The 20,858-nt window shown below is 45.3% G+C and overlaps 1 long non-coding RNA gene across 1 annotated transcript in view; it reads right to left on the reverse strand.

Moving 5' to 3' along the window:
* The window catches only part of LOC114018676, a 55,224-nt gene that overhangs the window by 25,608 nt on the left and 8,758 nt on the right, over positions 1-20,858 (reverse strand). The window contains exons 2-3 of the long non-coding RNA XR_006292749.1: positions 18,854-18,985; positions 11,160-11,214 (exon numbers count right to left, since the gene is read on the reverse strand). This is a non-coding gene — a long non-coding RNA (uncharacterized LOC114018676). The remainder of the gene's footprint in view (positions 1-11,159; positions 11,215-18,853; positions 18,986-20,858) is intronic.

Raw genomic sequence — 20,858 nt, forward strand, 5'->3', positions numbered from 1 at the left:
CGTGCTGAGCCCTTCTTTGCAAAATATCAAAGAGCAGATTTCTGTTGTTAAAATGTTTTGCAGTGCCCAATAAGCTCAAGCACTGACCTTTGTCCAACTGACCAGATGTGACCTCTGGGGCCTGTGGTTTGCCAGAGGATGACAAAGAGATGACAGGCAATGTGTCTGCCAACTGGTGGTTGACTTTCCCCATGCATGGAGTCCCCTTTTGCAGTGGCCTGGCTCATGCAACAGCTGAGACTCAAACAAAGAATTCTTGTGGCCTGCCTGCTGACTTGCCTCCTGACAGAGCTGGTAGAATTAGGTTTGTCTCACCTGGAGGACGCTCTCTGCATGTATTAAAGTGGGGACACGTGAATGTGCTCAGGGCTGACTCATTTGGCAAATGGGAACGCTTTTGTGTGAGTTGCAGCTAGTCTGCTGAGCTGTGTAGCTACCTGTCACAACAGGCTGGAAGGGATACACAGCTCTGGCATACTCTGTGCATACACCCCTCCCCCCCTCCCCCTCCCCCAAAAATCATCACCCTAAAATTCCAGCACTCTGTGAAGGGAGACATTGGGTATGTCTACATGGCACTCGAGAAGTGAGATTTGAGAATGTGTAGTCATTAGCTAGCTCATTAAAAATAGCAGAGAAGTCACAGTGGCTAGCCACTCAAGTCCAAGCCTGCCTGGGACCCTGGATACATACTTGAGTGGCTAGCTCATGCTGCCACAGCTTCATCGCTAATTACCACTACCTCAGTTATGCCCATGTGCGCTGCAATCACACCTCCCAATTGCAGCACAGACATATCCATTGTACCTGTTCAAATGCACTGTCTACATTCATTGCCTTGGAAAGCTTTGCAGGAGGATCTAAATCCAGCTTCAATTGTTGTGGGTTGAATTTTGCACCTGTAGTTAATTGTGGGCACAAAAATTAATAGTCAAACTTCGAAGTACCTGATTTACAAGCACAAACAGGTAGATGGATATCCCATGAGAGAGGAGTCAGTTAGCAAAGCAGTCTCACTTCCCCCCTTGGTACAAACCAGATCTGGTTTATTAACCTAACTGTAAAAGCCCTAGTTTGGACAGAATGGTGGGGGAATGGTAAAATGCTTTCGCTTTTGGTAGTTTGTTATGTTGATTAACAATCAAAGGGCACTTAAGAGCTAATTTGTTAGTCTCTAAGGTGCCACAAGTCCTCCTTTTCTTTTTGCGGATACAGACTAACACGGCTGCTACTCTGAAACCTCTTTTATAATGGCATTTTGAAAGAGCAGCTAGAACAATGGATTGCCTCTGATTTTAGGAGAACACCTATCAACCTACGTAAATATTTGTACCCACAATTTATGACTGGTGCAAAAATGCAAGTGAAAAATTGCCCCCTGCAAAAATGGAGTCTGGTGAAGAAAATCTGCCTCTCTATGTCCTCTTCACTCTTCTACACATCCACTGTCTGTTGATTTCAGAGAATTAGGGAATCAATAGCTTTGCAAGCATCAGCGTTAGCAATATGGTTTAATAAAAAGTTCTGACATTCTTTCCCGTAATCATTAGCTGTGGCGCTTTGCTTTTCATCACCAATCAAAAAAGAATTTTGGACGAGCAACCTGTTTTCAGTGTCAAACATTTGACCCTTCATGGCTAGATACCTAGTTATGTCCCCTTTCATCAATGCAAAAAAAAAAAAGAAAAAAAAACACCCTCCTTCTCCAGTGTCACTTTACTTTAAACACTAAACCAGTGAAAAAGTTGTCTTTAGAGTATATAACACCAAGTTTTGGCATTAATAGAATGTGAGATATTCCCAAACAAGGAAAACACTTACTTACATTTCCACTAATGGCAGACAAAAGTCTGTTCCTTTGCTGTTAATTATTTTCCCAGACTGCCAGCCAAATGAATGTGGGAGTGGAGGTGATTACACAGGACCACAGGTTGCAAAGGGTTAAGCATCCATCAAATCTCATGTAAAGAGAGGGCCAGGCTGTGGCTTGTCTGATTCTACCATACAGAGGAGTAATAGAAGCTGCAGGTAGCAGCAGCCTATTCAGAGCTGCTAATGACATGATGCAGCCCTGTGCAGGTTGTCAGCAGCAGGGACTGAAGCTAGAATCTCTGGATCTAAATGCACAAGCTGCTACTCCCTGAGCTCTAAGATCCAACCCTACTAGCAGTCTGTTGCAGGGTCATCATCCTCTAGTGTGGCCCACCCACCACTAGAGGGAGACAAAGTACCACAAAGAGTGGGTGTGACTTACACATATACCCTAGCTGGCAACGTTTTTTCTTGCATAGGTAGATGGGGAGTTGGCAGGCGAGGAAAGTAATTGGAGCCAGATACAGGGCTGGTGCTGATTATTCACCCTCTCCAAAGCAACAGGGAGATCCAGGAAGCCAATGGCGACTTTGAGCCACAATCTGGTTCTTGGTCCGCTCCTGGCACAGAACCAAATGCACTGCCCCGTCCTCAGGGTAAAACCATAACTGAGCCCCATTTATTCAGATGCCACTGTTTGAACACAGAAATAAAGTGACTTTTCTAATGTTTTAGGCCTGCTTCCATCAATGCAAGCTTAACTCTGCCCTCTTTGGGCGATAGCCCAAGATGCCAGTCACTCACAGACTAGCTCTCTGCCATGACAGATGCTCCTTCAGAATGAAGCACTTGAAGATATCGCTTAGAGCCCAATGAGGAACAGCAATTTTTCAAGACAACCCATGTGGACTAGAGGGTACTTTGAAAAATGGTCCGTTAAACAGTAAGCGACTCTCAAATTTAATTGTGTCAGAACTACTTTGAAGGAGCTTGATTTTCAGAGGGTGGATGCTCACCACTTTCCCAACATCAGGCCCTATTGAGCTGTCTCAAGTTGGCCCCACCAAAAATTGTGGTACCCAAAAACACATAGGACCCAGTCAATTTTCGGAGCATAACTGCACTTTAAAATACTAATAACTAGATCTGTTTAAAATGCTGGAGATGAGATCCAAAGCTGCATGAAACTCGCTTAGGTTTGGGTTTATTTTTAGACTCAGAACTAAGGTTAGGTTAATCAAATCTGCAGAGTGTTAACTTTTGGAGCCCAGTTTCAGGGGGCAATCTGGTTTCGCATCAAAACCACGCACAATTTGTGGTTTCACATAGTTATGACAGGAGATGGTTTCTTGACAGAGATTTGCTTTCATTTTTGGGACTAAAGCCAAAGTTCATGACAGTCTGACCCCTAAGAAAGAAAGCCCTATAGTTTTGTGAGGCTTTGCCTTATAACATATCCAGGACTGCCCTTAAAGAAATGTCTGGCTTTATTAGGGAAAATCTTCCTGAGAAAAGTTGGTTTATTTCTTGCCATGTTCACGCACCATTCCTGTTACGGAATGTCAGCAATGTTGCCCCAAGCAAACTGACATAACAATAAATGTATCCACTGGAATATTAAACAGTAAAAGGGCTCACGGTGGCAAAGGGACTGATCGTTTCTGCCTTGTGACTCGGTTGTCAAATCTGTTTGGTCCATTTTTTTTTCAAGTGCATTTTGTTGCATGTTTTGTGCTGAGATTTATGACAATTAGTAGTTGAATCTGTAATTAGCAAGTGGTAACAGATGGGCAGATATATCCAGTTCTGATGACACCTCTGACAGATTGACTTCTTCTCCAAAAATACCTGTGAAGCTTCGTGTTTTAACTGTAACCATTCTTAGACAAAGTCTTGGCAAGCCTGTCTTGGTGGGGGGGAAGTAGTGCGGGGGGAGGCAGCTCTGAAGGAACAAGTTCTCACAAGCATGACAAGACCCATGTATAACCATTTGGCTTTGCAATTAAAAACATGTTCTGTCTTCCTCCGCATCATTGAGGAAAATGTCTAAATAACATTCCCTCTGAACATTTTTCCTTCTGAATTCAAATGAACTGTGAGGTTCAAGTTTCTATCAGTCGGTTGGTTGTTTTTTCCTTTCTCCCCAGAGAGGCATTTCAGGGGTTTTGCATCTGTAAAGGGCATTGTGTTAACCATTCACTGCATAGTGCAGGTAGGGGAATTACCGCCTAATCTGTTTTGAATCAGATTCCTTATGATCTTTTACTTGCTGCTATAAACTGGCTCTGAAGTCACCTTGACTTGTCAATTCACCTATCCACGTTCAGATGGCAGCACCTTCCAGCGTCACTGGGCTACATAAATGCGCTCTCTCTCTCTCTCTCTCATTCCTTTTGCAAATCCTCAGTGGTTGTTTTGAGGTTTCATCATTTTAAAGCAAAGACCAGAAGATTGCTGACCTGGCTTTTTCTATTCTGACCCCTTAACCTTGTCTCTTTCTATGTCTTGCTATTCCAATCTCTCCCCTTCTCTAGCCCACACTGTCCCTCCAGACAATCTAGCCGCAGCAGTTGCAAGAACCCTCCCATCTGCCTGGAAGAGGCTACCTGTGTGTCTTTCTCTGTGAAATCATCTTTCCTTGCCTGCCATTATTTATCTAGGGTCTTACACAGCACTCACCTCCAGAGCAGCTGAGCACATCACAGTCATCAGCGGATTTTATCCTCACAACACTGCCTTGTAATAGGGAGGTGTTATACCCACTTTAGAAATGGGGAACTAAAACACAGGATAGATAGTGTCATGCTCAAAGTCATTAAGGGAGTCTATGGCTGAGCCCAGGTCTCCTGACTCCCAAGTCACTGCCTCATCCACAAAACCATCCGTAGCTTTCTCTACCTCTGCTCTGATTTGTTATTTCAATTTGTTTCCTGGTTTGGGATGCAGTTTGTCTGAAGGCTCTCACACAAAATAAAGCTGTGGTGTATTGTTCTCTGAGAAGGATAAATCAATGATGCTAAGTGCGTTGAGATGTTACCGGGCATACAAAGTCTCAGGCTGTGAGAGAATTTGGATCTAATTTTAATTGTTAGAGCAGAAGGAGGAGTAAAAATAACAATTCAATGGTTTATGAAAAGCAGAGGGAGTGGTGATGGGAATTCAGCAGGAGGCACTGTGCCCACTGTGCCCACTGAAGCAGCACCAAATTTAAACCTCAGCATGGTGCTAGGCAGAACCGTGCTGCTAAGGGTGCCAACTTGGACGCGATGCAGAATCCACCCCCTAATCGCTAGTGGTCCTCAAAGGCTCCTTGACACGTGTAAGGAGGTGGGCGCTGATACTGTGGTCAAATTCCAATTGCATTCTGCCTACGTAAGCAAATATAATAGAATCTGTAGAAAATTCCATTAAAAAAAAAAAACACAGCGAAAACAGGTTTTTGTTGGAATTGAGGGGCGAATCCTGCCTACTTTAACTATGGAAGTGGTCCATTTTTTGAATGGGGGCCTAATCCTGCAGCAAAATTCCCATCTCTCTGCTGAGTGAAGGTAGGACCAGGCCCTTAGAGAGTTGTTTGCAACCCAAACATTACAGCATTCTGTTAATATATGAGAACCAGAACTGGAAACTGACTAGCCATCAAAGTGAAACTGACTAATCTATTTTAAAAGTGAAAACAAATAGCAAACAAACAGTTTTCAAGGTGACAAAGTATATTTTAAAAAATCTCAGATTTTGAACCATCAAAGGTGTTAGGAATAATAACAGATTTGAAGGTTTAAACCTGAACAGATTGTCTCAACACGTTGCCAGTTGTGTGGCAGCATGTTCTGCTGGAGCTCGGCTGTTCTCAGTGGTGGCAGATGACAGAACAAGGAGTAAGGGTCTCAAATTGCAGTGGGGGAGGTCTAGATTGGATATTAAGAAACACCATTTCACTAGGAGGGTGGTGAAGCACTGGAATGGGTTCCCTAAGGAGGTGGTGGAATCTTCATCGTTAGAGGTTTTTAAGGCCCAGCTTGACAAAGCCCTGCCTGGGATGATTTAGTTGGGGTTGGTCCTGCTTTGAGCAGGGGGTTGGACTAGATGACCTCCTGAGGTCCCTTCCAACTCTAATCTTCTATGATTCTATGACTCTGTGATAAAGTAGTAGACTGGGAGTCAACAGGCTTGGAGTCCAGTCCTAGCTCTGTCATTGACCTACTGCATGAACTTGGGCAACTCACTTCCTCAATCTGCCTTGTCTGGTTAGACCAGGGCTGGGCAAACTTTTTGGCCCAAGGCCCACATCAGGGTGCAAAACGGTATGGAGGGCCGGGTAGGGAAGGCTGTGCCTTCCCAAAGAGCCTGGCCCCCGCCCCCTATCTGCCCCCTCCCACTTCCTGCCCTGACTGCCCCCCTCCGAACCACCCCCCAGCCAACTCCTCCCCCCGCTCCTTATCCCCGACTGCCTCCTCCCGGGACCCTAGCCCATAACTGCCCCCAGGGACATCTAACACCCCCATCTAACACCCCCACCCATTCCCCATCCCCTGCCCCCCCCAGAACCTCAGCCCCATCCAACCGCCCCCTGCTCCCTGTCCCCTGACTGCCCCCCAGGATCCCCTGCCCCTTACCCAACCCCCCACCCCCTTACCATGATGCTCAGAGCAGCATGTCTGGCAACCGTACCGCCAGGCCAGAGCTAGACACGCTGCCGCTCTGCGCTGCAGGAGCGCACAGCCCCGCTGCCCAGAGTGCTGCCCATGCGGCGGTGTGGCTGCGGGGCAGAGGGGACAGCAGGGGAGGGGCGGGGACAAGGTTCCCCGGCCAGGAGCTCAAGGACGAGGCAGGACGGTCCTGCGGGCCAGATGTGGCCCGCGGGCCGTACTTTGCCCACCTCTGGGTTAGACTATCAGCACTGTTGGGCAGGGGGTGTTGTACAGTAGCTACCACAGTGGGGCCCCGATCTCAGTTGAGACCCGTAGGTGCTACTTCCACAATATAAATAACAGTCAGTACAAAATAAATGGACGATATTTTTTTAAATAGATACCCAAAGAAAGGCACGATCCTAAATCCATATTTAAGCCTCAGTTTGAAGAGTGAGCAGGTCCTGTTCATGTCAGAAGGTGTTCGTAACTTCTGAAAATAAGGCCACTTATTTAGGTGCCTCAGTATGGATTTAGCACTAGGGCCAAGATCCTCAAAGGGGTTTAGGTACCCAACGCCCACTGATTTCAATAGGAGTTAGGAGCCTAAGTCCCTTTGACGATCCAAACCAGGAGCCTAATGGTAAGCACCCATCTTTGACAATCTTAGCCTTAACGCTTGTTTGAAAACGATCTTTAGAAGGGGAGTTAGCAGAAATATTTAGCAGTAGCTTCTATATAATCAGCACTGAAAAAAAAAACAAAACCCATAACACTTTGGTAATATGAAGTATCTGCCTTAAAGCCATGCGAGCACATACAGTCAGAGCTAAGCCTAAAATACAATTGTGCTTTGATATCTCACCGTGGTCGGGCCATTATATGACATTACTGATATGCTATGTTACCCAGCTAACGCACCACTACTGTGCATTCCTTACTCAACAGACTGGACTGGAAATACGGTGTACATTTTTAAGGGTGCTAGTAATTAACCACTGGAACAATTTACCAAGGAGCAGGGGGGATTTTTAAACCGAGATTGGATGTTCTTCTCAAAGGTCTGCTCTCGGAATTATTCTGGGGAAGTTTTATGGCCTGTGTTATACAGGAAGTCAGATTACTAGATGATCACAGTGGTCCCTACAGTGGCCTTGGAATCCATGTCACCCTACCTATTTATTACCACATCATAGTAAAGTATTTTAAAAAATAATAAAATACAATGTAACTCTTTTTTTTTTTTTGCAAAGCATATTCTTTCACAGAAACAAAAACCACCGGTTGGTTGAAGCAGTTGTTTGCAAGATGGCTAGATTAAATTAATTAGTTAATGTTTGTAAAGTACTTTGAAGATTAAAAACACCATATAAGTGCTATGTATTGTATTTATTTTTATTAGTATACATAGTGAAGGTAGACAGCCAAATAGGTAAAAGGATACGGGCAGGCAGATAAAAATAATTATAATACTTAGCATTTATATATGGCTTTACATCACCAAAGTGATTTACAAACATTCACTAATTAACAGAGTTAAGCAGACAGAAAATAGATACGTTTAGAGTAAGTAGGAGGTAGATTAATAGATAGGAACAAATTCTGCCTTTGGAGATACACACATCACTCTCACTGAAGTTAATGGGGATCACACTCAGGTATATGAGAGCAGAATTTGGTTCACACATATCTTTAAAGGGATGTTACTTACACCTCTGATAATTTAAATGGAGCAATTACTTTGCCTGTTTCTTCACAATCACTATATGTTCCCATAAGCAAACTCCCATGCAGGAAAAGAAAGGAATATGAGAAGTCAGAATGAATGAGCTGAAGATGTGAACACCTAGCATTCCATATGAGGGATGGCTGTGTGACCCAGTATCTCTAAAGTATGGGACGAGAGCTGCGTGACTGTAGGATTTTTCAGTACGTTGGCAATTCTGAAAAATCAGGAGGAAAAAATTCATTCGATGGTTTTCATTTTTTCATCCAACCACCAAAATCCAAAAATTGTTTTCAGTTAAAAAAAATGTAGGACTTTGGTAAACATTTTTGGGTTACCGAAAAATTATTATTATTATTATTAATTTATTTTTGTACCAAAAGCAAAAAACCTTATGATTTTGATGTCTGGGTTTCTTTCAGTGAAAAATCTTCTCAAAACGTAAATTTTTCAATGATAATTTTGACTAAAAGACCTCTTTTTTTTTTACTAATTGCTTTTCAACGAAAAAAAAAATCTAACTATCTTTAGCTCTACAGAAAGATTTCATTCTTTGTGTGTCATGTCTTTTCAGATTGTAAACTCTTGCATGGGCAGTGACTGTCTCTTACTGTGTGTGTGTATCCAGTGGGATGCCTGACATTGGTAGGTCCTACCATAATACAAATAACAAATACTAATCATATGTATAGAATGCGGTAAGGCATAAGACAGAGTTGAATAACAGCAGGCAGGCTGAGGAAATAATATATAATATTGTGTCAGAGAGGATGCAGTGCGAACGTGGGAATATGATATTAAAGACACTGCTTCTGAAATTACTTTGCCTGTGACATTGCTGTGCCTACCACACATGGGTGTTGTGAGGATTAATTAATACATGCATAAGGCCGTGAGAACTTCTGAGGGAAGATGCCGTATGTACGCAAAGCACTGTTGTCATTCCACAGGGGTTGCGATACACCTATGCCTGTTGCAGCATGGGCTGCCCATGATGGACAGTGCTGCAACAAGGACCCCGTGCAAAATAGGTAAGGGGCCCCCTTCCCAATTCCAAAATCTGCCCCCCTTTCAGTTCCCCCACAGCCCCAATCCAGCCTCCCCATCCCCTAGCTTGGCTGCTCTCCAGCCCCTCCTACGGCCCTCATCCAGCCCCACAGCTCCTGCTTAGCTCTCCCATAGCCCCAGTCCAGCCCTCCTGTCCCTCCAGTTCCCCCCATGATCCCCTCACTCCCCTCCAATTCTGATCCAGCCCCCCCCAGTTCTCCCTTAACCCCCCACCAGCCTTTTTAGCTCCCCTCCGCCCCCCCCCCCACTTCCTTAACCCACCCCCAGTCCCATTTCAGGCCCCTACAAGCCCTCCCCCAGATCCCCCCTCAGTCCCCTCCAGTTCCACTCCAATTTCCTCCCACACTCTCCCCATCTCTCCAAGTTGAATCCAGACCCCCCCGCTCTGCTTCAATCCCCTTCCCCTGCCCTCAACAGCTCCAATCCAGCCCCCAGGCTCAACCCTGTTGGCCTCCAGCCTCCTTCCCCCACCCCCCAGCTCTGATCTATTCCCCAGCTTCCCCTCTCCCCTCCCAGGCAAAGTTGTCAGTGTTTTCACCTTGCGCTCAGTCTCCGGGCCCCTGCTCCCCCCACATGCCACAGAACTGCAATCCCCCCATGTCTTCTCCGTGTGTCCTTGCCAGCTGCTCAGGCCCAGGGCCTGGGGTCACCCCAGCCAAACAGGCCCCTCATCCCAGTCATCCCGTGCCCTGGTGGGGACGGTGGGCAGCCACCCTGCTCTCCCCTAGTCAGGTCTCTGCTCTGGCACACTGCAGCTCAACTTCTGCCAGGCTGGCAGTGGCACGAAGGGGTAGATGCCTTGTGGCTAAATCCAAGCACTCCCATGGTAGCAGTGCCAGAAGGAATAGCCCTCCACCCCGATCTCCAGACAGCTGGAGGGAATTCGTATATACCGTCCGGGTACATCTCCAGACAATGGCTATACACTCTTGGATGGCTGGGTCCTATCCACAGTACCAGTGAGGACACAAGCCTCTTCTATCTCCAGAGAGAGGATGGTACGCCCTCCCATTTCTCTCCAGACTACCAGGTTCGATATCAAAATCGTTCTCTGGTTACACCCCCATCACCTTGAGGGCCTTGGCGCGACTGCACCCCTTGCACCATTGTAGTTATGCCCCTGTGGACGGGGTGACACCACACTCGCTGTGCAGGTCTGTCTTCCGCATGAGTGAGCGTCGGGTTTGGGTGCTGCTGATGCGGTCGGCTGGGAGCCTGCCCGCCCGTGCTGCCGCACCGTCAGCCCTTCCCTCCAGCGTCGCTCTCACTCTCCCATCTCTCTGATTGCAGTTGCCCAGAGACAATCCACCTTCCAACGCGGAGCTCTTTTCCATGGCGTCCCTCTGCCTGCGGACTCCCCATCGTTTACAGGGACATATTTCCTACTGCCCACGACTACTGAGAGCCTTTGTTCATTCAGGTCTGTAACTCACTTTGAGAGCCTCAGATGAAAGGGGCTAGAGCCAGGTATGTGCTTATTATGAGCCCTATTCATGACTAGTTATAGCTGGGTGAAATGTCCAGCTTGCACTGCAAATAGTCTCCGTGCTTGGGGAGCAGGGAGTAGCAGGGGGCAAAGAGGAGGCAGCGGGGTAGGACAGCTCCCCTTGTGGTTTTGGACTGATTTAACTCAAATCTCTGAGGGCTAGATGGTGCCTGGAGGCCCAGCCCGGGACAAGGGGTGGCGTACTTGAGGCACAATTACTTCCCCGGCCCCAGCTGCTGCAGGACAATAGCAATCAGCTGCTGGATGATACCATCAGCAAATTTTAACACTCATCTACCCTGCTTTGGCTCAGCTGCACTGGACCATGTGTTGGAAGAGTCCAGGGTCCAGGCCACCTGCTGCAGGGCCTCACAGCCCAGCTTATTCCTGCATCTCTAGGGTGCGGCGTAAGTGCGGAGTCCAAGACGCAACCTACCAGAAATGGTGGGAGGTCAGACACTGAGATAACAGCAATGTTCACGGTGTAACCCCTGTGACAGAGGGAGAGAGAGAGAGCTCAGTTTATTAACCCCTTCACAAAACCCAACCCCTCCAGCTTCACCAACTCCTGCTTAAGAAAAGCTGTGCTTTTTGGTTTCATTGGTTTTGTGCAGTGCGCCTGTATCATTACAACCTCCACTGGCCCCACTGTGGAATGCACTATAATTACACTGTTGTGTTTTTCTAGCATTGTGACAGCACACATAAGAACATAAGAATGGCCACATTGGGTCAGACCAAAGGTCCATCTAGCCCAATATCCTGTCTTCCAACAGTGGCCAATGCCAGGTGCCCCAGAGGGAATGAACAGAACAGGTAATTATCAAGTGATCCATTCCTTGTCGCCCATTCCCAGCCTCTCGCAAACGGAGGCTAAGGACACCATGCCTGCCCATCCTGGCTAATGGCCATTGATGGACCTACCTCTATGAACTTATCTAGTTCTTTTTTGATCCCTGTTACAGTCTTGGCCTTCACAACATCCCCTGACAAGGAGTTCCACAGGTTGACTGTGCATTGTGTGAAAAAATACTTCCTTTTGTTTGTTTTAAAACTTCTGCCTATTAATTTAATTTGGTGATCCCTAGTTCTTGCATTATGAGAAGGAGTAAATAACACTTCCTTATTCACTTTCTCCACACCAGTCTTGATTTTATAGACCTCTATCATATCCCCCCTTAGTCATCTCTTTTCCAGGCTGAAAAGTCCACGTCTTATTAATCTCTCCTCATATGGAAGCTGTTCCGTACCCCTGATCATTTTTCTGAACCTTTTCCAATTCCAATATGTCTTTTTGAGATGGGGCGACCAGATCCGCACACAGTATTCAAGATGTGGGCGTACCATGGATTTATATAGAGCCAATATGATATTTTCTGTCTTATTATCTATCCCTTCCCTAATGATGCCCAACATTCTGTTTGCTTTTTTGACTGCCCCTGGACATTGAGTGGATGTTTTCAGAGAACTATCCACAATGGCTCCAAGATCTCTTTCTTGAGTGGTAACAGTAATTTAGACCCCATCATTTTATATGCATACACTGTGCACTTACTACATTTGGCTAATATAACAGTGAGGCAAGTGGAATGATGGCATGGGGGAAAGGTGGGTTTGTCGCCAAGGCACCTGCAGGCGATTCAGGAGACCTATGTTCAGTTCTCTGCTTTTCTACTAACCTTACCTGCAGAGCTGGTTGGAAAATGGCTTTGTTTGGCATGGGACATTTTGATATTTTTTTCTGGCAGAAACTCTAACATTCCAAAATTCCAGCTGACAATCAAAATATTTCAGTTTTGGGCATTCCATCTTTTGACAAAAACTAAAACAAAAAAAGCCACAGCAAACAGACTTTTCTTGCAAAACATTTTGCTGCGTTGAAAGGCCAATTTTCCATGAAAAGACAGTTTTGACCAGCAACATTTCTGTGTGACCTTGGATTTAGTCTCTCTGGCCCAGTCCTTCCAAGGTATCCAGGTGCCCAACTCCCTTTGGGGATCTGGGCCTCATTTCCACCTACACAAAGGAATAAGGACACTTCCCTACCTCACAGGAGGGTTGTGAGAACAATCGTATTGGAGACTGTGGGGTGGTCAGATAACAGTGGCAGAGGCCAGAGAAGTCCATAAATAGAAACTCATTGAGCACAACAACAAGCTCCCACATGACCTTGCCATTCAGATTCCTTTGCATTCCTTTTCCTTGCTTTGTCTTTGTGCATGTGCTTTGCCTCCTTACAGAAGCCCCAGTTCCGTCATCCTGTACAGCCAACTAATAAGGTCAATTTCAGATGCAATGCAAGAGGACAATGCATTAGCCCTGGCCACTCCTCTTATTCCCTCTCGCAGGTTCTGCAGGTTCTTCTGGTTTCTCTGCCAAGCTTCAAGTACAAGGGACACAGTGATCCCTTCACCATCCCTTCTGCTGCTCTTCAATAGCCCCGTCCTTTGAAGAGCTGTATAGCAATCATGCTACTGAAAAATACCAAAGGACACATTTCTTTTTGACTCCCTCCTCCCCACTTGAAAGCAAGGCCATGAATTGTTACTGAGTAAACAAGAACCCAATAGCTTGCCCAGTGACACACTGAGGCTCGGGGTGACGTAGTACCTGCATCTGACTGGTCTACTCCAGCCAAAACCATCACTTATCAAGTTCAAAAGGATCGTGAGTCTGCAACATATAATGGGCAGGGGGGTAGCTCTGGAACAAAGCATGTTGCTGTTTAGGGGTCTGTTCTTTAAAACAACTTACTATAAAATAGCCATGTAGGATTCACCCTGTAAAAAACCAGGCTACTGCTGAAAAAGCCCAGCCTTTCCCCACCAACATGCGTAGCTGGAGGTGTGAAACTGTTAATGCATGTACAGATCACATCCCATGCGGTGTAGCCAATCACGTGACTTGGGCTTGTGGGTGAGAGGGGTGTCTACAGGCCATTGTGCTCCCTGTATGCTGAACCTGCCCACCCCCGTGTATAAGTTAGAGCACCCCCTGGGCTGCTCTAACATATGCTCTGCTTCCTGTGGCCTCTTTATGGGCCCTGGCTCTTCCTTACCCTTTCTGATCCCTGTGCAACTAAACTGGAGCAGGGAGAGAGCAGCATCTTGGTCCTCTGAGGACAGAGACTTCAAGTTCTCCTGACTATTATATGTGCCATGCAGCTACCCCATTCCCAACAACAGTGCACCCCTATAAAGATTGGATAGAATCTGGCCTTTGAGAAATATGTTTGCTGGATGTTATGCCAAGCAAGGTGGTCTGATGGAAATAAAGAGCATTATTGTTAATGAAAGATAAGGAATTTCCCAGAAAGATAATCATTTACCTGGGAGCTGAATTTATTTTCATTATTACGTTTCTATTGAAGTCAAATTTTCACCGTTAAAACTATAACATGCCTGGTTTATTTTTTTAATTCATTTATTTATTTTCCTCTTGTTTCACAAGCAGGGCATTTGATTCATTTCTCCATGCAAAGGTAAGTGCGTAGCATTTGTTTAAACATAATTTGACTACTTTAGAATTTTAATCAAAATGAGTAACAAGAGATAAAAGGTTAGAAACATCAAGATAAACTTTCCAGAACCTCATAGGTCTGGAAAAGGGACTTTCCCACTGAAGTCTTACTCCTAGGAAAGTCCATGGTAGACCAGTGTCCCTAAGGCAATTTGGTGGCTCAGCAGGTTGCTCCAGCAGGTTGAAAAGGGCCCGATTTTGATACTATTGTTTGTACTGCAGTGGTGCCTAGGAAACCTAGGCATGGCCCAGGACCCCACATTTTCAGACTAGAAATAAGGTGTAAATATTTAGCAGTGAGGCTAATTAGCCACTGGAACCTCTTACCCAGGGTTGTAGTGGATTCTCCATCACGAGTAATTTTTAAAGCAAGACTGGATTTTTTTTCATTAAAGATGTGCCCTAGTTCAAATAGAAATTATTTTGCGGAAGTTCTCTGGCCTGTGCTACACAGGAGGTCAGACTAGAGGATCACAGTGGTCACTTCTGGCCTCAGAATCTACGAATTTATGGATTGAGCTGGGTGCTGTACAAACACAAAACAAAAAAAAAAGATCTCTGCCCCAAGGATCTTACAATTTCAGTATAAGACAAGAGGCAACAGGGGGATCCAGACCAATGGGGAGTACAAGGAAACAAGGAGACAGTGTTGGTCGGCATGACAGGCAGTGGTCTCAGCACCCCAACAACCAAGTCACCGTCATGTTTTTGTAGGCCTCACAGACGGTAGCACTTTGTTCCACAAATGGGACCCCTTGAGGTATTATCTTGTCCCCTATACTGATCCCAAGTGGAAAATTAAGCAGACTACAGCTGTTATGTAAATGAGGACTAAGTACAAAATTCTACAGGTAAAATGGAGATGAGTCAGAACTAAAGCCCATGGCTGTATCTGAGATCTGGAACCGGCTGAACATGGGTACAGAGCTGAATTTCAAAAATAACCTTGAAGCTAAACTATGGCTTTTATGGGCATGTGATGAACAGCAATGCTGGATTCTAAAGGAAGTTGTAGCCAGCCTTCCTTGCCCAGGGAGGGATGTTACAGCTCTGGGAGAGCAAAGACAAAGGGAGGTACATGTCCCTCTCCCAGACCATGTCTTTCTCACCTCATACATGCCTATAACATACCACAGGGCCACCCTTTCCTGCCTCGTACAGCTCTGTGATCCCATTGGAGCATAAAGTATGATGTGACATGTCTGTCTGTATTATCACTTGTGGTTACTACATCACTGCCTTCTTTTCTCCTCTTGCTCTGCAACCTCACTTTACCACTGACTGTCAGGTGTCTGATATGGCATTCTGCTGGTAGAAGGGTCTTATCAGTAGCATCCGTTCAGATATGGTAGAGGAATGCAAGAGTAAACCACCTGTGGTGAAGAGTTAAATCCCTTTTTAAAAAACTAGTTAGAAGAAAAGGGCGTGGGGGGAAGGAAACCACATTTAGATGCAATACAGCAGTATCACCACATGGTGGAGTCATCAGCAGATTGCACATGCTCACAAGCAATCCATTACTAGTCTACTCTGTCTCAAATGAAAATCCCACAGATCACACATGCGCGTAATTACATGGGGGCATATAAAAAGGAATCCATGAGTAGTCTGTTTTTGGTTTGGAGTTTTTGCTCAGCTACAGAGAGTCTGTAGGTAGAAAAACTCAGTGAAGCACAAGCTCATGCCTCATACAATGATGTTTGCAGCTCTGAGGCAGGAGTACAGGTTAGGTAGGCCTACAACTGGATCTAAATCCAAACCCCATATCAGAATATCTCTGAGCTTTGGGGGCACCCAAATGTTGTTTCTGGCCCCTATCTCTATAAAGGACTAAGCTATGCCCTTAATACAAACATCATTCCAGGATGGCGCTGAATTTTGCAGCTCTGGCTGGGAATCTCTCTGTTTGCATAATTACTGATTCTCCAATAAAGGTCAAACATCAGGGCTGATTGAATTCTTTTTAAAATTTGAAATGTGGATGAAGATTTTCAATGGACTTTTGACAAATGAAATGAGGGTGGGAGGAGTTTGGATTCAATTTTCTCAGTTCTCCCCCTGTACCGCATGACTACCATCCGCTTTCCAATGAGAAATAGAACTGGTCAAAACTTTATCAAAAAATGTTCCCAGAGATTCAAATGTTGATTTAAAGAAATGAATTTTGATTGAAAAAAAAAAAACACAGAAGAAAGCTGGGTGAAAATGTTCACAATTTTATAAGCATTTGGAACCAGTGTGGTCCTAGAGGAAAAGGGGCCAGGTGGGCAGATGCTGTATCATTGCCAGCAGAAAGGTCCCTCATCTGGAGACACGGAGCCAGATTTTCACCTAACTCCCATTGATCTGAATTTTGATCTGATTGCTTGCATTGATCTGATCCCAGATCTGAACTTTGCATCTGGTTCCTAATTGCCATGAAAGGTAGAACTAAAACTCTAGCTCTAAACACCCGGAAATCTGGAATAATTTGGATCCAGATTCAAATGTGAGCAGTTCCAAATTTATCTCAAATCCCTCTCTATTTTTTTCTGAACCTCAGAATGCATGAGCACACCAGCTGTTATTCAGGTAGGCCCCAATCCAGCAAACCTCCTAAGCACATAATTAAAACCCAGGAGTCAACCTATTGATTTCAGTGGGACCTTTCACATGCTTAAAGTTAAGCACTTGTCTGAATGCTTTGCTGGATTGAGGCCTCAGTGGGGATTATTTGTTTTCCAGGGATACCTTATTTCCTTCTCTCTCCCCTTAGCAAATCCTTCAGGTATTTTTTGTTTCGCTTTCTGTGCTTTCAGTTTATCCATCCAGAGTAGTGATTTTTGGCACACCTAGTACATTAGATAATTATATGTCAGTTGCAAAACTCTCGGCTCCTTGTCACTAGTCTACAAAGCCCTCTATAATGTTGTAATACAGTGTCACTGATATCTCAATGAGATAACACATAAGTGTCTACTGGCTATATAATTTGAACCTAAAGTTAACAAAGAGAACTGATCTTTTAATAAACATACCGTCTATTTTTTGTCAGCTCTTCCTGATAGTGGTTTCGATAAGCAGATTTAGATGTTATCCTCCGATTGCTTCAACAGTATGTTTTCAAGACAGCTAACCACCTCATAATTCCTGAGACATGGCATTCCCAAGCACTCACTGATCGATCACTCGCCCCATGAATTGGTTATGGTCACTGACACTACTAAACCACCCAGTCACTTCTTCTTCACTTTAAAAATCTCAGATCATTATTATGGCCCTTGGATTCCAATTAAGGTAGGAAAAGCAATCAGGTACAATAGCGATGGCTCAGACAGTTGCTCAAAGAGGGTTAGTGTGTGCCCGTACCTCTAGCCATGAGCAAGGGGTAACACATCACACCACCATTCCAGGAGCAGACCTGGAAAGGAACTTCAGCTGTCAATCATTCTTTCCCTGATTCCTCTTTTCCTCCGGGGGCCAGTAATCTGCAACAGACTCACCCCAGAAGCAAACTACTTCCCCTCCATGCACTGGCTAATGCATGCAGGGATCAAAATCAAGGCTGTATTTCCTGCTCATCTCCCCTGGACCTGTGAGGGGAAGAAACAGCTTTGGGAGGAAGAAGGAACAGCTCCGAAGAGCCTTTTCTCCCCTCCGTGCTAGTGATGCAGGCAGCCTGTGCAAAGAGGGCCTGGTTCACTGCTTTACTGCCCTGCACAGACAGGTAGGGCCAGTGACAAACCCACCCCACATATTCCGGGGCTCAGGTTTCTTTAGTAGAATACTCATATGTGTGGATGTTCAGCCAAAGAGTTCAATGAATGATCCAAATTTATTGGATCTTTGAACACTGGCTGGAAATCCTTCAAGAAAGCCTTTCGTTTCTGGTACAACTTGCTTTTGGCAGAGCTAGACATACTGCAACCAGCCTTTCCTACCACAGCTTAGCAGTAGGGTGCATGAAAATGAGGCAACACGGTGGAAAAAAACAGGCTTAGAACCCAGATATCCCAAGCCAGTTTGCTATCCCCTGGGAAGCACTGCCTGCATTTGAAGAAATGCAACTGGGAATATTTTCCCCTTTCTTCCCGCCCCTCCCACCCCACCCCTCTACATTTTCTGACAGCTGGCTCTGAAGCTAGCTAATGTGGCAAACAAGTTCCAGCCTGCACTGCTGTTCTCCCACATCTGCATAGGCTGGAAGCCTCGTTAGCCAATCCCCTGGTCCTTCAGGCTTCCTCATTTCATGGGATAAATTAACTCGGTGGTGCCAGAGTCAGAGCTGCCTGCACAATTCAATCTGATGGAGTGAGTGATATACACCCATGGGATAGAAAAGCTGAGTTTAGCTTCAGGTGTCTCGAGTCGGGCAACACAAAAAAACTGGGGGTGCCCAAAACGAATGTCTCAGCGGCACAGTTGGTACCTTGGTTCTAATCCTGCTGCAGTTTCCCCTCCCTTCCCAATAAAAAGCCCTTGGGGCAAAATACAACTTTCCATAACCTCTCCAGGTTCCACGGTGTTATTATATCGAGTCCTGGGCTATTATCAGGTCTGGCTGCCTCAGCCCACTTAGGTTAGCCCTGGTCTGAATGTGTGTGCATAGTACAGCATGTGCTTCATAGCTACCGTAGGTGGAGAGGGAGGAAGCTGTGTTCCAAGCTCTGGGAATTTCTGGAGGGAGTTGTCTTGCCAGTGGAATGCTGTAACTATGCCAATAAGTGAGAACAAGAGTTGTTCAAAGTCCAGGGAGCGTTCAATCTGAAAAAAAAAATACAAATATAAATACAATCACCACATGAAAGAAGGAATTCAGGTCAGACAAGTGAAATTAGTCCAACGGTCAGCCTCAAGCCAGACTTAATGGATGTTTGGGCACATCACAGAAGGACGAGGCAGTATGGCGCAATACTCCACGGTCTTTCCCCATGAGAAAGAGCACTGTAGCTGGGATGGTGCAAAACAGAGCTGGGGGGGTGTCGATGGATCAAATTCCATTCAATCTGCCCAGTTCAGGAGTAATCACTACTATGGGGTACTTGCTTTTCATGAGCACCAAAATAGTAAGAGACTATTGAGTCCCTAAAAAAAACACCCACAAAAAGTCCCTTTTTGTAATGCGATTCCTGATTCTGAGCGTCACTCAAAGTAATATCAGCGTGCAACAGGGGTATGATGGCTGAACCAAAGAAATCGCAAGCCTTCTGTCGGTGTGCAGATTAACAGGGACTAAGTCAGCTCACGAGCACCATTAGGAATGGGATATTCTGTACTGATTCTTGAACAAAGAAGGCCAGATCCTGAGCTTTTGTAAAAAATCAATGGAGCTATGCCAATTACACCAATTACACCATCTGGTCCAGCTTTTCCGAAGTTGTTATTATTAATTATTGTTATTAATTATTATTATTAATAATTATTTGTATTGCCGTAGCATCTAGGAACTCCAGTCATGGACCAGGACCCCTGGTCTACAAACAGAAGTTAACTCATTGAGCCAGCTGCCTTACCACAGTTCCCCATAGAACTCCTGGTCCAGCACTCCTCCACATCTTAGATCAAAATTCAGTGTTTTTAAACCACAAAGCTAAAATAAGCTTGCATCTGTCTCCTCCACTGGACAGGAGTGGCATGCTGGCATCTCAGTAGTCCATCTTGACACACGCTTTTCAAGGTGGACCATTTACATGCAAGATTGTTACTCTAATGTGGTAAAGGAAAGGCACTAGGAAAGGAATCTTCAGGTATACTTTAGAGCAGCTTATTTGGAGAAGTGAAAAATCAAATTATTTGAACCAAAACACATGGTTAAAATCAGTGCTGGTCAAATACTAGGAAAATAATCATGCATGCTAGATGCTAGTCACCTAACTTAATGAACTCCAGGAAGGAACTTCAATGTCATCGTGATGGGTGAAGTATAAGAACCTGCATAGAATACAGTAGAATCCAGCTTCAGTCCTATTCATCTGTAGGCAGGACCTTTGGTATTTGCAAATGTGTGAACCTTCACAACTGGTCCAGCTTATTGAACAGTGAACACATGTGGTTGATCCACTAGTGCTGCTCCAGAAGCATGTTGCTTCTTTCTTATCTCCTGCTGACTCTCTCTCTCTCTCTCTCCCTTTCCCCTGAGTCCTTCCTTTCCCTATGACAAACTGGATGAGGTGTATTCAGACCTTCCTCCTCTTTATCCATTCAGGTACCATAAACAAAACCATGTGACCTGGGTGACCAATCTCTAAATTTGACTACCAAATACTAATATTAGATATTTAGTGAATAATCCATAGGTTGCCATTGGTCACCGTAGCAAGGCAAAGTGGCTTCCCTCTGGACTGCAGAGCGAGGGGTCACTACACTTCCCTTGGTGGGTGGAGCCAAACCCACCCCGCCCCACTCACCAGAAGTACTAGGGCAGGACAGGAAATATAAAGGGAGCTCAGGTTTCAGAGTAGCAGCCGTGTTAGTCTGTATCCGCAAAAAGAACAGGAGTACTAGTGGCACCTTAGAGACTAACCAATTTATTTGAGCATAAGCTTTCGTGAGCTACAGCTCACTTCATCGGATGCATTCAGTGCAAAAAAAAAGAGAGCTCAGTTGATCAGGAGTCAGGGAAGGAAACGAGCCGGGA

This window comes from Chelonia mydas, chromosome 1 (assembly GCF_015237465.2).
Source record: "Chelonia mydas isolate rCheMyd1 chromosome 1, rCheMyd1.pri.v2, whole genome shotgun sequence".
Taxonomy (NCBI): Eukaryota; Metazoa; Chordata; order Testudines; family Cheloniidae; genus Chelonia; species Chelonia mydas.